The 13,392-nt window shown below is 42.2% G+C and overlaps 1 protein-coding gene and 1 pseudogene across 1 annotated transcript in view; one reads left to right on the top strand and one right to left on the bottom strand.

The window, feature by feature from the left end:
• Frmd4a (FERM domain containing 4A) overlaps nt 1–13,392 on the top strand; it is a gene marked incomplete at its 3' end in the record, with an annotated part of 571,102 nt that overhangs the window by 66,356 nt on the left and 491,354 nt on the right.
• On the bottom strand, nt 10,641–11,054 carry LOC102025608 (annotated as a pseudogene).

Genomic DNA, 13,392 nt, shown 5'->3' on the forward strand with positions numbered 1-13,392 from the left:
GTGTGTGTCCATCCTAGAAGCCTCTGGTAAGTCATCTTACTCAGTGCAGGGCTAGGGCATCTCAGTAACTATGTGTTAGACCCAAATAATGACCAGAATACCCACATAAGTATCAAAAGACCTTGAAAGCTTGCATTCGTGTGGGAGGGAAGGGGGACATTCTCCACTGCTTTCAGGCTATAGGTGAAGTCCCTGAGGTCCGGGAAGTTAAGACTTACCTGAAGCCACCTGGCTAACCATCTGAAATGCTAGAACAGAGCCCAGGCCTTTTCCTGCTCCTTGTGGGGTTTGCTCAGCCTCCCATCGAGGGACCTGGCAGCTGCGGGATAGCCGGCTCCCCGGAAGGAGCTGGTGGAACACTGCTTCTGTGACAGCTCTTTCAAGGACAGGAGTGGCAGCTTGGACTGGAGTCCCCGACGGAAAGAGGTGGCATTAGGGTCACAGGTGAGTAGGTCAGTTTTCAGGTCGGGACTAGCTGGGTAGGGAGGTGGGAGGGACGCAGTCTGCCTATCACTTTACAGCACGGTCCCCTCCTGGCCACACCTTAGTGCGGCTGACTGTGTTCCAGACCAGTGGGAGGAAGAGAGGACTTGCCGAGGGAAGGTTTGCTATAATGACGGTGGAAACTCCGAGTGTCAGAGTGCACGGCACGGGCCCTTGGGAGAGCTGTTCCTGTCGTGCTTCCAGCCCCTTTGGATTTAATTTTCCTTCTTCTTCTAAAAGAAGGCTTATGGGATGGAGAGAAATACATAGAAACAAATGCGTCCACCCAGGATATAGGAGCCCATGGTGTCATGGTTAAAGAATTGGACAGGGGAGCCAGAGGGCCAGTCTCTACGTGTGGCCCTAACACTAACCCTGACCTAACTTTTTACCTCACTTTCCTCATCTGGACGGGCATTACGTTGGGACCTACCTCGTGTGATCGTTCATACAGATTAAATAGGTTAGCACTCAAAAGAGGCACATAGCGCTAGATTTATATATGTGTCTGTTATAATTTAAAAAAAAGAATCAGTAGCTATAGGACGGGGGGTATAACTCAGTGGTAGAGGGCTTGTCTAGCATGCATGAGGCCCTGGATTGGATCTCTAGCACTGCAAATAAATAAACAAGAAGTATAAACCAACCAGAAATATAGATGTGGTTTTAGGAGACAAATGTGGGTGAAAAGACTTTGTAGGTTTATTACACAGTTTTAAATTCTCTTACAGAAATTGAACATGACCCATACTTTGGTATAAACTACAACTGTAAAAGCAAATTCAGACTTGCTCAAGTTTGAATGAGTGATCCACTTACCTGGATTCCTGCTTTGCCTGCCTTTCCCAGTAGCACCTAAATTTCTTCTTCACTCTCCAATTCCAAGAGGAATCCCCCCATATCTCAGACTGATGTAAACATTCACTGAGGTAGATTGGGGCAGCGAAGGTGGTTGCCCAGCTAGCCAACAAAACTGTCCATTAATAGAAGCTAGTATCATGAAACAAGTGTGGGTAATTGACTCAAAGTGTGGAGGTCTTGAACCCAGAACCCAGAATGGTGTGAATACTTCTGCTGTTATTTTTAAAGACTCCTTGTCCATAAGATTTTCTGTGTTCATTCCTTAATGGTGTTCAATGTATTACGAATCAGCAGTGCTTGCTTTTTATATCTGCTCTTTCACTTACTGGTTTGTATGGATTCTCAAACAGACAAAAGAGCCAGGTTAGCTATTTTAAAATACAGCTCATAATTCTTCACATTTTATTTCATTCATTTGCTTACCACATATGTCTTTAACCCATGAGTGTAAGAAATGCTCACCAAATATATAAGCAAACATAATGAGGACAGTACTGGTAAATGGTCAGCCAATATATTTTGAGACGCCCCTATGTCGTGACTCCATGCACCCTCCACCACCAAGACAGAGTCTCGAAGGAGTGTTGGCCTGAGGAAGGAAAGACCGGGCCCTTTCTGGAATAGAGAGCACCAACTGCTTGTGACGCTACGCCACCTCTAGCCTTCCCGTACTGTGTGTCCATCAAGCACACTTTTGCAGTGATGTCCAGATTCCCCTCGGTGGTTAGGAAGGAAGCTTCCCGAGATTCCTCCCAGGTGCCCACTTTGCCAGTGAGACATGTGAGACCCGGAGAGGCAGGTTCTGTACCCAGGGACATCAACGGCACACAGAGCTGGGCCCCGGACTCTCCAGAGAACACAACACCTTCAACTATTTGTCTTATTAGGACTTGGGAAGTATCCAGGTTTCCCCCCAGTTTCCTGTCTTATCCTTAATACTGTACACTTTTATGGTCAAGGCAATAGTTCGCTTCTTGAAGTTTTAAATTTTGTGACTGTTACATAGAAGTGAAAATTGTATGTATCATGGGACGCCATGTGATGTTTGATATATGCACACACTGTGGATTGTTTTCAGCAGTTAGCTTCTCTAGCTCCTGAAATAGCTCTTGTTTCTTTGAAAACATTCAAAACTCTTTCTTCTGGATTTCTGCAGTGTTCAGTAATTAATTGCTATCCGTGGTCACTAGCCACGCACTACCACCCTAGAGCTTCTTACTCATCACTAACCGAGGACCCATTGATCCACCCTCCCCGTTTCCCTGCCCCACATCTCTAGCCTCCGGTAGCTGCCCTTGCACCCTCAGCTTCTGTGACAGAAACATCTTCAGCTTCCACATGTGAGTGCTGTCATGCACTGCTTCCCTCTCTCTGCCTGGCTCATTTCTCTTAGCAAAATGATCCAGATCCATCCACACTGACGCAAGTGACAGCATTTCATTCTTTCATGGCTGAGTAGTACTCCACTGTGTACATAAGTCTCATTTCCTTTACGCATTCACCACCTGGTATGCGTTGGTGATCGTGGACACTGCTGCAGCAAACGTGGGCAGGCAGCTGTCTCTTCAACATCCAGATTCCATTTCCTGTGGGTGTGTGCCCCAGAGTGGGGTTGCTGGGTCATGTTCTAACCTTTTGGGGCCCTCCCAAACTGCTTCTCATCGTGACCGTGCTGGTTCTCACTCCACCAGCAGGGCACAGGGGTTGTGTCTTTTCTCACACGTTCTCCAGCGCTTCTTATCTTTGGTTTTTTTGATGATAGCCGCTCTGACTGGAGCAGGGCGATATCTTCTCATGATTTTTTGACTTGCAGGAAATAATTCGTTTTAACAAAATCCATGTTTCATCATTGCTGGGTGTTTCTCATGAGGACAAAGGTGGAGGCTGTAGACCCTGTCGTCTGTCCCACCACTTGATAAAAGGTACCCAGGGTGGCCAACTTGAAGCATTTGAGACCAGAATGCACCTTAAATGGTGCCCAGTCCAGCTTTACTTCTAATCTTCAAAAAGATTCCAAACTGCCCCTGAGGTGCCTCACCACGAAGGAAAACACTCTGGGATTTAAGGAGTCTTGAGCACATGGGGCAATTCTCTGACTGCATCAGTGCGTGAACTGTAAGCCTGGGAGCGGGTTTCACACCTTCTCTGCGTTATTGCAGCCGTTCACTGTCACCATTTAGTGTCAGGATCTGCAGACGGCCACGTAGATGGCTTGTGGGGTCAGAAGCTTCTTCATTATTGTACGGAAGGTACATAGATTCTCACACGAAATCTGATTGGTGTGAAAGCGAATGAGAGCCCACATGGTACAGAAGAGACAGGGTGGTGGGTGGACATAGATCATGGCGTGCTGGTGCCTGCCGTCCCTGGCCTGCTGAGGCTCCTCTACCTACAGGCCATCCCTCCACCCCCTTGTGTCCCCCTTCTGCTTAATGTCAAGTGACGATCTTCCCTTTAATCCTTGGTTGGCTGCCGACGTGGGGAGAGGAGACGGACCTTTGTATTTTTTTCCCTCCATTTCTGAACCTTATCACATCTGGATCAGATAAGGTCTTTTTCTTCAAAAGTTAGTGTTACTTTTCTCAGTGATGTTGGGAAGAGGTGGAGGCATACATGAAAGAACATTCTGGAACCACGTGGCTGGGAGATGAGAATGGGCCGTGAGGGTTAGCCGTGTCCATCCTGTGACTTATGGTCAACACAGGAAGATTGTAGAATGACACTGAACCCTGCTCCCCGCAACCCTGGAAAACAGCTCTCAATAAGGAAGATGTTGCCTTCCTTGTGCATGTAAATTTGCAAAATGAAGCTAATTTAAATATTGCCCTCTGGAAAAATATTGTCTCTGCTTAAAATATTCATGGCTGGTGCTCAAAATGTAAATAGAGGAAACTACAGAGGAGAAAATAAAAATGACTCCAGCTCTCCATGCATAGGGATGTGAAGATTTTAATGATAACTGCAATGACTTCTCTGAAAAGGTTTTCCAACTATATTACCATGCCAGATTGTGAACACCTATCTTGCTGCACAGATATGGCATTAGCTATTAAAACTGACAAAGAGATGCAATGTCATAAATGAGAACTGATAGGCAAACCATTGTTTTAAAAACTTCTTTGATTAACGTGATTATTGAAAAATTGCATGTTTTTTCATTGTGAATAATTGTTTAAACTTTTGGCCTTTTTTTAGTTTATTTTTTCTTATTGATCTGTAAGACCATCTTATATATGTGACACACTAACCATTTCTATTACATTGTCATTATATGATAATCGTTATTACCAATAATTACCTTTATTGTTTGTCTTTTACATTTTTATGATTCAATTCTATTTTTGCAGGTTTATGGAGGTATAAATAATGTACAAAAAGCTGAATACATTTAAAATATATAAGCTTTGAGGAGCTTGACATGTGTAGACAGTTATTAAACCTCACCACATTCAAAATAACAAACACATCTATTGTTCCTAAATATCCCTTTGCCCTCTTACAATCCCTCCTTTACACCAACCTTTCCACTCCTAATTTTTACTACCTTGAATTTTTTATAAATGAATTCATACAAAGTATATGCTTTATTTTTGATTTATTTCACCCACATAATTATTTTGAAATTCTTCCATGTTGTTGCATATGTCAATATTTCATTTTGTATTGCTGAGTAGTAATTCTTTTTATGATTACACCACAGTTTATCTGTTCAACCACTGATAGAAATTTGTGTTGTTTTCAGTTTGAGGATACTACAAATAAAGCTGATGTTAACATTCCAACCTTTGTGTGAACATATGGTTTCGTTTTTGTTAAGTAAATGCCTATGTGTGGAATAACTAGGTAATGTGGTGGTTAGAGGGTTAACTTTTCAAGAAACTTCCAAACCATTTTCCACTGTAATTGTGCTTTTTTGTCTTCCCAACAGCAGTACACAGCTGCTTTCATTTTTTACTTCATTAGCGACACTTGATTTAAAAAGAAATTGGCCGTTCTGACTGTTTAACCCGGGTTTGTGGTGCTGTTTTACTTGGTTTGATGAACTTTTTCCTAATAATTAATGATCTTGAACGTCATGTACCATTTTCCATTATTACATCTTCTATGGTGAAGTGTCTGTTAAAAGCATTTGTCAGCCGGGCGTGGTGGCGCACGCCTGTAATCCCAGCACTCGGGAGGCTGAGGCAGGAGAATCGTTGTGATTTTGAGACCAGCCTGAGCTACAAAGTGAGCTCAAGGCCAGCCTGAACTGCATAGCGAGACCCTGTCTCAAAAAGACCAAAAAAAAAAAAAAAACAAAAAACAAAAAAACAAAAAACAAACCAGCATTTGTCCACCTTTTGTTTGTGTTATCTGACTTCTTATTTTGAGAGTTTTGTCTTTATTTTAGGTAAAACCCTTTTATCATATACATGATACACAAATATTTTTTCCTGGTCTGTAGCTTACCCTTTATCATGTAATATGTTCTTAAACAATATCAATTTTAAATTTTGCTGGAGTCTATTGACTTTTAAATAGTCAGTGTGCTTTGTTGTTCCTATTTAATGAATTTATTTAGTGGTTCTGGAGATTGAACCCCAGGCCTCATGCATGCTAAGCATGTGCCCTAACACTGAGCTACACTATCTGCTCCTGTGTCTATTTTAGAAATATTTTCCAAACCCAATGTCACAAATTTTTCACCTGTATTTTATTCTAAAAGTGTTGCAGAATGTGATTCATTTTGAGCTAATTTTTCTATATAACATGAAATAAGGGTCAAGTTTTATTGATCTTTGCATATGGCTTCCCAATATTTCTGGCACCACTTATCAAAAAGACTTTTTACTATTAAATTAGGTATCAGTTTCCTAAAGTTGCTGCAACAAATCACCACAAATGAGGCAGCTTAAAACAGCAAAAACAAAAAAAAACCAAAAAAACAAAAAAAACACAAACTCTTCTTACAGTTACAGAAGCTGGAGGTCTGAAGTCACATTTCTGCAGCACTGTGCTGTCTCTCATCCCTCAAGGATGGATCCTGCTTTTCTCTTCCTACGCTCTGGCACTTCTCAATCGTTTTTTACTGATCTTTGGTCTGCAGTGGTGTTGTGCTGTTCCCATCCTTGCATGACAGTGTCCGTCTATCTGTCCATGTCCCTGCCTTCTTATGAGAGTACTCAGCATTGGGTTAGAGCCCAAACTAATCCAGTCTGACTTGCATCAAGCAATTGCACCTGCAGAGACTAAGTAAGACCACATAATGGAACTCCAGGGAGATGCACATTTGAGGGGATACCATATAGCCCAGTGCAAATTCATAGGGTATTTCTACTGAAAACCAATAGATCACATATATAACTTACACTCTTATGGTTTAGGTCATTGTTTTTATGCTTCCAAAGTGCTTGTTTGTAGTGCGATCTACTTAAATGTTAACCTGTGTTTTACTCTGGCTTGTTAATTTAATTTCTGAAAATCTAGAATAAATTTTCGATTCTGGTACAAGGCTACATTATGTTTTTTCCCCAAATAAGAATTTTCCTTTTGTTTCCCCTAATGCCTAAAGTTTGTTTGGTAGTTTAAATTTCTCTAAGACAGATGTATGTTTATAATTTTACAGAAATGTTATGTATTTCCGCATGCTATTAAAAATGATCATTTCCTGTTTGTGGAATAATTATTTCATCGTTTGCCCTGCACGTTGCTTACCTTGCAATAGGCTAAGTTCCTGTAGGGGTGCAGATGAGGGCCAATTGCACAACCACTTCCCTCTTTGCTTACTGTGGTTGAGGCTGTGCTACTACTGTGCTCCTATTCATTGTAATTCTGCAATAGGCTCTAATAGTACCTTACAAAGGTAGCACTTTCACTTTGCCCTGCTTGCTCATCAGGACCTTCAAAATAATTCCACCTTGTTAGGTCTGTTGTAATTTCTGGTGGAATAGCGTTGTATCAAGACATGATTTGAGGAAGAAAGGGCACTTCTTCAGCCTCAGTCACTCTGTGGAGGAATCTCTGTATGCCTCCCTTTATGCAGGTCTTTTATGTTTTTCATTCTGGCCTTCTAATTTTCATAATATTAGTGTTTATTGCATTCCCAGACATTTTCTACTTACTACCTTCTAAGTAAAGTCTTTATTTTTCCTTTATGGTTGAAAACTCAGCTCTTGCTGACAAATAGAAATATGAATGCCTTTGATGTATTTATCTTCTAGCTGCTAATTTACTGAAATCACCTGTTAATTCTATAATTTAAAAAATTGCTTTTATCTCTGTTTGGTACCTAAAACTTAAAACTCTCTTGCTTTTCTTTTGTTCTCATCACTGATTTGTCTTCTGAAGACTGGACTAGTCTTTCTCTTTCAGATCTGCAATTTGAATGCAGACTTATGTCTTTAGCTCATGGTTCAAATTCTCAGGGTCTGGCGAGTGACACTTCCCTGGTCTGAGTGTCTCCTGCTTCACTGTTTTGTCCTCAAATCCTGATCATGAAAACAGGCTACCATGTGCACCTTCCAAGCACACCATGCTAACAGGGTTCATCTCCTGTTCTTGTGACAATTTTTCATTTTTGGGGCTGTAGTTTGGGACCATTTCCCACTTCCAGTTTCCATCCTAGTTCACTCCTGTTAGTTTTCCTGAGAATTTCTTTGGCCAGCCACTTGGAAAAGAGAAGACAGGATGGGACTGTGGTCACCTTAGAAATCGGCAATTCAGGCACTAGAGGGGGACTTCCGGTTTTTAGCTTGGTTCAGATTTACAAACAGAGAAGATAAGCAGAGGACCAGCAGGAATGGGTTTACACTTATTTTTAAGAGGATGAGGTTAGTTCACTTGCAGCCATTTTCACCATGCTTTAATCAGTTTTCACCTCCAAATCCACCTAGATTTTAGGAACAGATAAGCAGTTTGAAGGCAAATGAAGTAAGGTTTGGGAAGTAGGGCTCTATGGACTGGGATCTTCCAACAAGGTCTAAGGTTTTATGTTGCCCTTCAACTCTGGAACTAAGGTAACCCACTATCAACTCTTCACTGAGCTCTGATTAGCAGCTCACCCTTAAAGCTTCTCCAGACCCAGATCTATAGATCATCATGGCACCATCTTCCTGCCTCTGCTGTAGGGAACCAAGGTCCAGAACCTCCAGAAACTCATATCTCCTACCCCAGGTAGGCCAAGGCTTTCTCCAGCTCCATGTACATCTGATGAAGGTGAAATGACAGCTTGTCTGTACAGAGGCAGGTACTGTCAGTGGTGGGACCTGTCAGGGGACGCTGGAACAACAGGCGGAGTGGAGCACAAAGCAGAGGAGAAGCCAGGGTAGGAGGTCACTTCAGGACAGGAAAAGTGCTATGTAATTCTTAGAGAAGAAATCCCTGTGAGTCATATGACTTCACCTTGCTAATTAGCTTATTATGAGAATAAGAGCCTAGAATTCAAGGGGAAGAAGATGGGGGCGGGACTGTGTTCACCCGCGGAGTCAAACGTTCAAACACAACAACAACAACAACAACAACAACATAACACACCAAAAGTCTCTTGACCTGATGAGCATGACAGAAGCCAAGAGAGGAACCCAGTGAACTATTACTGAGACAGCCGTGAACGAATACTAAGAAAGTAGATGACCCAAGGAAGAGAACTCCAAGTTGATGGTGTCTGAAAGGGGGTAACTCCACTGAAGCCACAAGGACAGCCCAAGAGATGGAGGGGAGGAGGAGTTGGCATTTGGGAGCTGCCCCACAGAGGACACCTAAACCAGACCACGGCACTGCCAGCCGCATGAGATTTGTCTCACTCAGGTTTCCTTATCCTCTCCTCGGCCCCAAAGAAGCCCAAGGCAAACAATGAGCAAACCGGGGCAGGAAAGAAGAACAAGATGAAGAAGGCCCAAAGGCCATGCTCTCTCCCTTGCATCCCCTCCTGCTCCCTCACACAGTCCTCTGTAAGTCTGGGTTGGGGCAGGGGGCAGCTTCAAACTGAGAGATTCGAGTGTTAATTTCTAGTAGCTTGGACTTGTGATACTTCATAATTAGGTTCTTCTGATATCAGAACTGCTAAAGCTAGAAAATCTCTCCAGGGCAGAGGAAGAGTGATTAGATAAAATTCATTTAAAGGAAGTAGTTTTTCCACAAAAAATTTGATTTCTCATTTTGCATCCCATAAATTCCATGTACTATATGTAAGACCAATTACACTTGCAGAAAAATCTATATAAAAATGGTTATGTTGAAATTCTTTGCCAAACAGCTGGTAAAATGTAAGGAGTAAACCAAGTCTTGAAGATTCTTGGGAGAGATGCTCACAGTTTGTCTTGAGTGTCTCTTGCTGGCATGTTTTGTAAGGGTGATTAATAATGATGCCACACCAAGTTCTCAGTGTCAGTGGTTCTAACTTTGACCAGAGAGTAGAACAAAACAAAGAATAATCTTTTACATGAGTAATATCTCTGCTGTAATCAAAGAAAATACACTTACATCTTTAAGAGATCAGTATATCTTTTCTTGGTTAATAAATGTCAAAAGAATCTAAACTCAGAACTATTCAGATTTATATTTGCCTTTAATGCAAATTAGAAATAGTAAAAGATTATTACCTAGTGAATAAAATAAACATCCCAAGTCTGCATTCACATAAGTAAATGAGTGAATAAATACAGGGCAGTAAGCTCTCTTCCTTACAGTAGAAAATTGCCTATAAAATGTAGAATGATTGATGGAATTAGGCCAGTCAGCTCAGTGGATCAAAGTTTAAGGAACGCAAGAATCTCAAAGTGTATCCCCAAAAACGCATTTTATTATGAGAGGTCTGCATGGCACATACCAGCTTACCCAGCACTCAACTGTTAATATTCCCAGAAGTGATACTAACCCATGGTCTCATCACCTCTGGGCTCTGCCTACCCAGGAGGCATAACGTGGATCTCATTATGAAGACACAGTGGACAAACCCAGGTTGTGGAATATTCCCTGAAAGAACTGACCTTGACCCTTCAAAACATTAATAGAATAAAATACAAAAACCATGGAGGCAAGAACTGCTACAGATTAAAGACTAAAGAGAGGGTGGGCATGCTTGAGACATAATATATAAATCAATGGAAATGTCACATGGAACCCATTAATTTGCTCAATTATACATGGTAGTAAAAAAGAAATAAAGAGGCTATAGAGACACGACAGCTGAATGCTGTACTGTATATGATCTTGGACTGTCTTCTGCCAGAAGGACATCATCAGACTAGAGGATAATATTCTTTGGTGTTCTTTTAATGATTTTTTTGTGCTGTGTAAGAAAAACCTAGGCTTTTTATTTAACACAGTGTTATTTTTCCAAATGTGTAGTAGGTTGGGCCTGCTCGTTCATCTTCAGCAGCAGATGGGGCATCTTCACCCTCAGCATTTCTGGTATAAATAACTGAGCTCTGTGCTTTGAAACTGTATTGATGAGTCCTCTCCTATAAAGCTCCTGAGTGGCTGCCCTGGCCAGTGAACTATGTATCTTCAGTCTCTCAGAGACCCCAGCTGGGTTATAAACTTCTAGGTGGGAACTTCCTTATAGATGTCATAAGTAGCTGTATCAGAAAAGACCGGGTTCTTGAGCTTATCCCAAACTTTCCCTTTGGACCACTTATTTTGGTCTTGCCCATAGATTTGTCCACCAGGGCTTTGTCTTTCTTCACAAACTTTCTAGCATCTTTCTTTCTCCTGTTCTCCTTGGGCCACATCGCAAAACTTGGGGGGCACTGGTGATCACAGCGGCTGTGCTAAGATGTTAGGTAAAAAGGAAGCAGCATTCTCCAGCGGGCCAGGGAACCCTTGCCCCTAAATTTGTGTCTGATAGAATGACACACAGAAACATATACAGATGTATTTTTCTTTGAATCAATCTGAGAATAAAATAGGAGCAATCAACAGAAAAAGAAGGCTGAAGCAAAACATGAAATGGTTTATATTTGAAGAATCTAACGTAAGGGCATTGGGAATTCCTTTCTGTGCGTGTGTGTGCATGCGTGTGCATGTGCACGTGTGTGTGTGTGTGTGTGTGTGTGTACATCTTGGTCTTGTAGATTGGGTGGTACATTATTCTCCTTTTCATAGCAGGAAATGGAAGGACTAATTTGTTTCTAGCTTCATACTAGTCAGTGTTGGAATTAGTAGATGAACTCCCAGGACTCTGAATTCAGTGTTTAGGTTAAATACTGAGTACATTGAAGAGTTTTCCTACTTCAGAACTCCTTAATACCATTGGAAACCCCCTTTTGGAAGCTTTTACTTGGGGTCTGTATTAGTTATCTATTTCTGTGTAACACACAACTCCATAACTCAGTGGTTTGACACAACACCTAAGTAACATCTCACAGTTTCTATGAATCAGAATTTGGGTGAAACTGAGGTGAGTGCCTCCAGTTCCGGGTCTCCCAGGAGCTTGCAGGTCAGCTGTTGGCTGGGGATCTGGCCCCACCTGAAGGGTTGACTGAGGAACAGCTGCTTTCAAGTTCACTCATGTAGCTATCTACAGGCCTGGGGCCCTCACCACATAGGCTTCCCACGGAGCTGCCTCATGACATAGCAGCTGATGTCCCAGGTTGGCAAAACAAGAAGGAGTTAGAGTACGGCCAAGAGAGAAGCCACAGTCATTTTATAATAGAATCTCAAAAGTGGTACTCTATCGTTTCTGCCAGTTTTTATTCATTAGAAACAAGTCAGTGTGTCTCCCCTACTCTGGAAGAGGAGGGGATGCACTTGGGAGTAAATGCCAAGGCTGGGCACCGCCTTAGAGGCTGCCTACTATTGACTTTAAGTACGTGTTAGTTTTCTACCGCTGTGGCAAAATACTCAAGGAAATAAATCCAGAGGGAGATTTGTATCAGCTTACAGTTTCTGAGCTTTCAGTCTGTGGTTGGCTGGCTGCACTGGGCCTGCGGTAAGGTAGCACATCATGGTAGAAGGGCATTATAAAACAAAGTTGTTCACCTCATGGTAGATGAAAGGGTGGGGGGAGCAGAGAGGCAGGAGTTGGAACAAGATATGGTCCCCAAGGTCATGGCCCCATAACCTACTCCCTTCAACTAGGCTCCTATCACCTTCCAATAAAGCCATCACATAATCTTACTAATGGATTGATCTACTGATGACGTCATCCATGAAAGCCCCACCTCTGAACACTGCTATCCTGGGGACTAAATCCCTGCCATGAGGGCCTCAGAGGGCACATCATATCCAAACCCTAACAAAGTGCTTTTAACCTAGCTACACATTCCCACCTCTTCTCTGTGAAGAAATGATCTCTTCAGAGACCAGTTTGGACAGAGAGAAAGCAAGGGCTGGAGTATACAGTGTTGCTCCTTCCCGGCCACAAATACAAACTGACCTCGCATCTCCCTTTTCAGTCTGTGAGCACTCTAGGTATTGTGTGTTTATCTCAGAGACCAGCATGCCTCTGGCTGTGACACCTTGGCCTCCACAAGCCAGTGCCCATTCTCTGTCTGCCCACTGTGCCGATGACTTCATCAGCATGCCTCTGCTGGGGTCCAGGCCTCCTCCAGGATAGAAAATGTGGCCTTTATGCTAAATCTGTTCCTTTCCACCTAGCAGAACTCTGAAGCTAGAGACTGGCTAGAGAGAACTAGCTAATTCTCTGGGAGACCTTGCTTAATTTTTGGCTCTAGCAAAGGTGTGACATATGGCTGAGTGCTTTAAACATTTAGTTGGTTCTATAAGACACACTATTAAATTGGGCAGTAACAATAGAGAGACCATCAGATTATGGACTTGATAACTTCCCAGGATTACAACCTTAATCTTTTCTCCTTAATTGGAAAATCCTTTCGCAGGGCAACATGTTTATAAAAAATAAATAGGGTAGGCAACAGCTTACAAAACAAGACAGCATATTTCAACTGGAGTTTCTCCTACAAGCCCTGATTCTTTACTCCTGAAGTTTCACCGCTAGAGTTATTCTTTTCAAATGAGTACAATCTGAGCAGAGGTGACAGAAGCATAAAATAAGAAATTAACAACATACCTAGTCCTATCACCTAGAAATTATCTAGATTATGTGTT

Source organism: Chinchilla lanigera, unplaced genomic scaffold, assembly GCF_000276665.1.
Source record: "Chinchilla lanigera isolate Chin_1 unplaced genomic scaffold, ChiLan1.0 scaffold00028, whole genome shotgun sequence".
Lineage (NCBI taxonomy): Eukaryota > Metazoa > Chordata > Mammalia > Rodentia > Chinchillidae > Chinchilla > Chinchilla lanigera.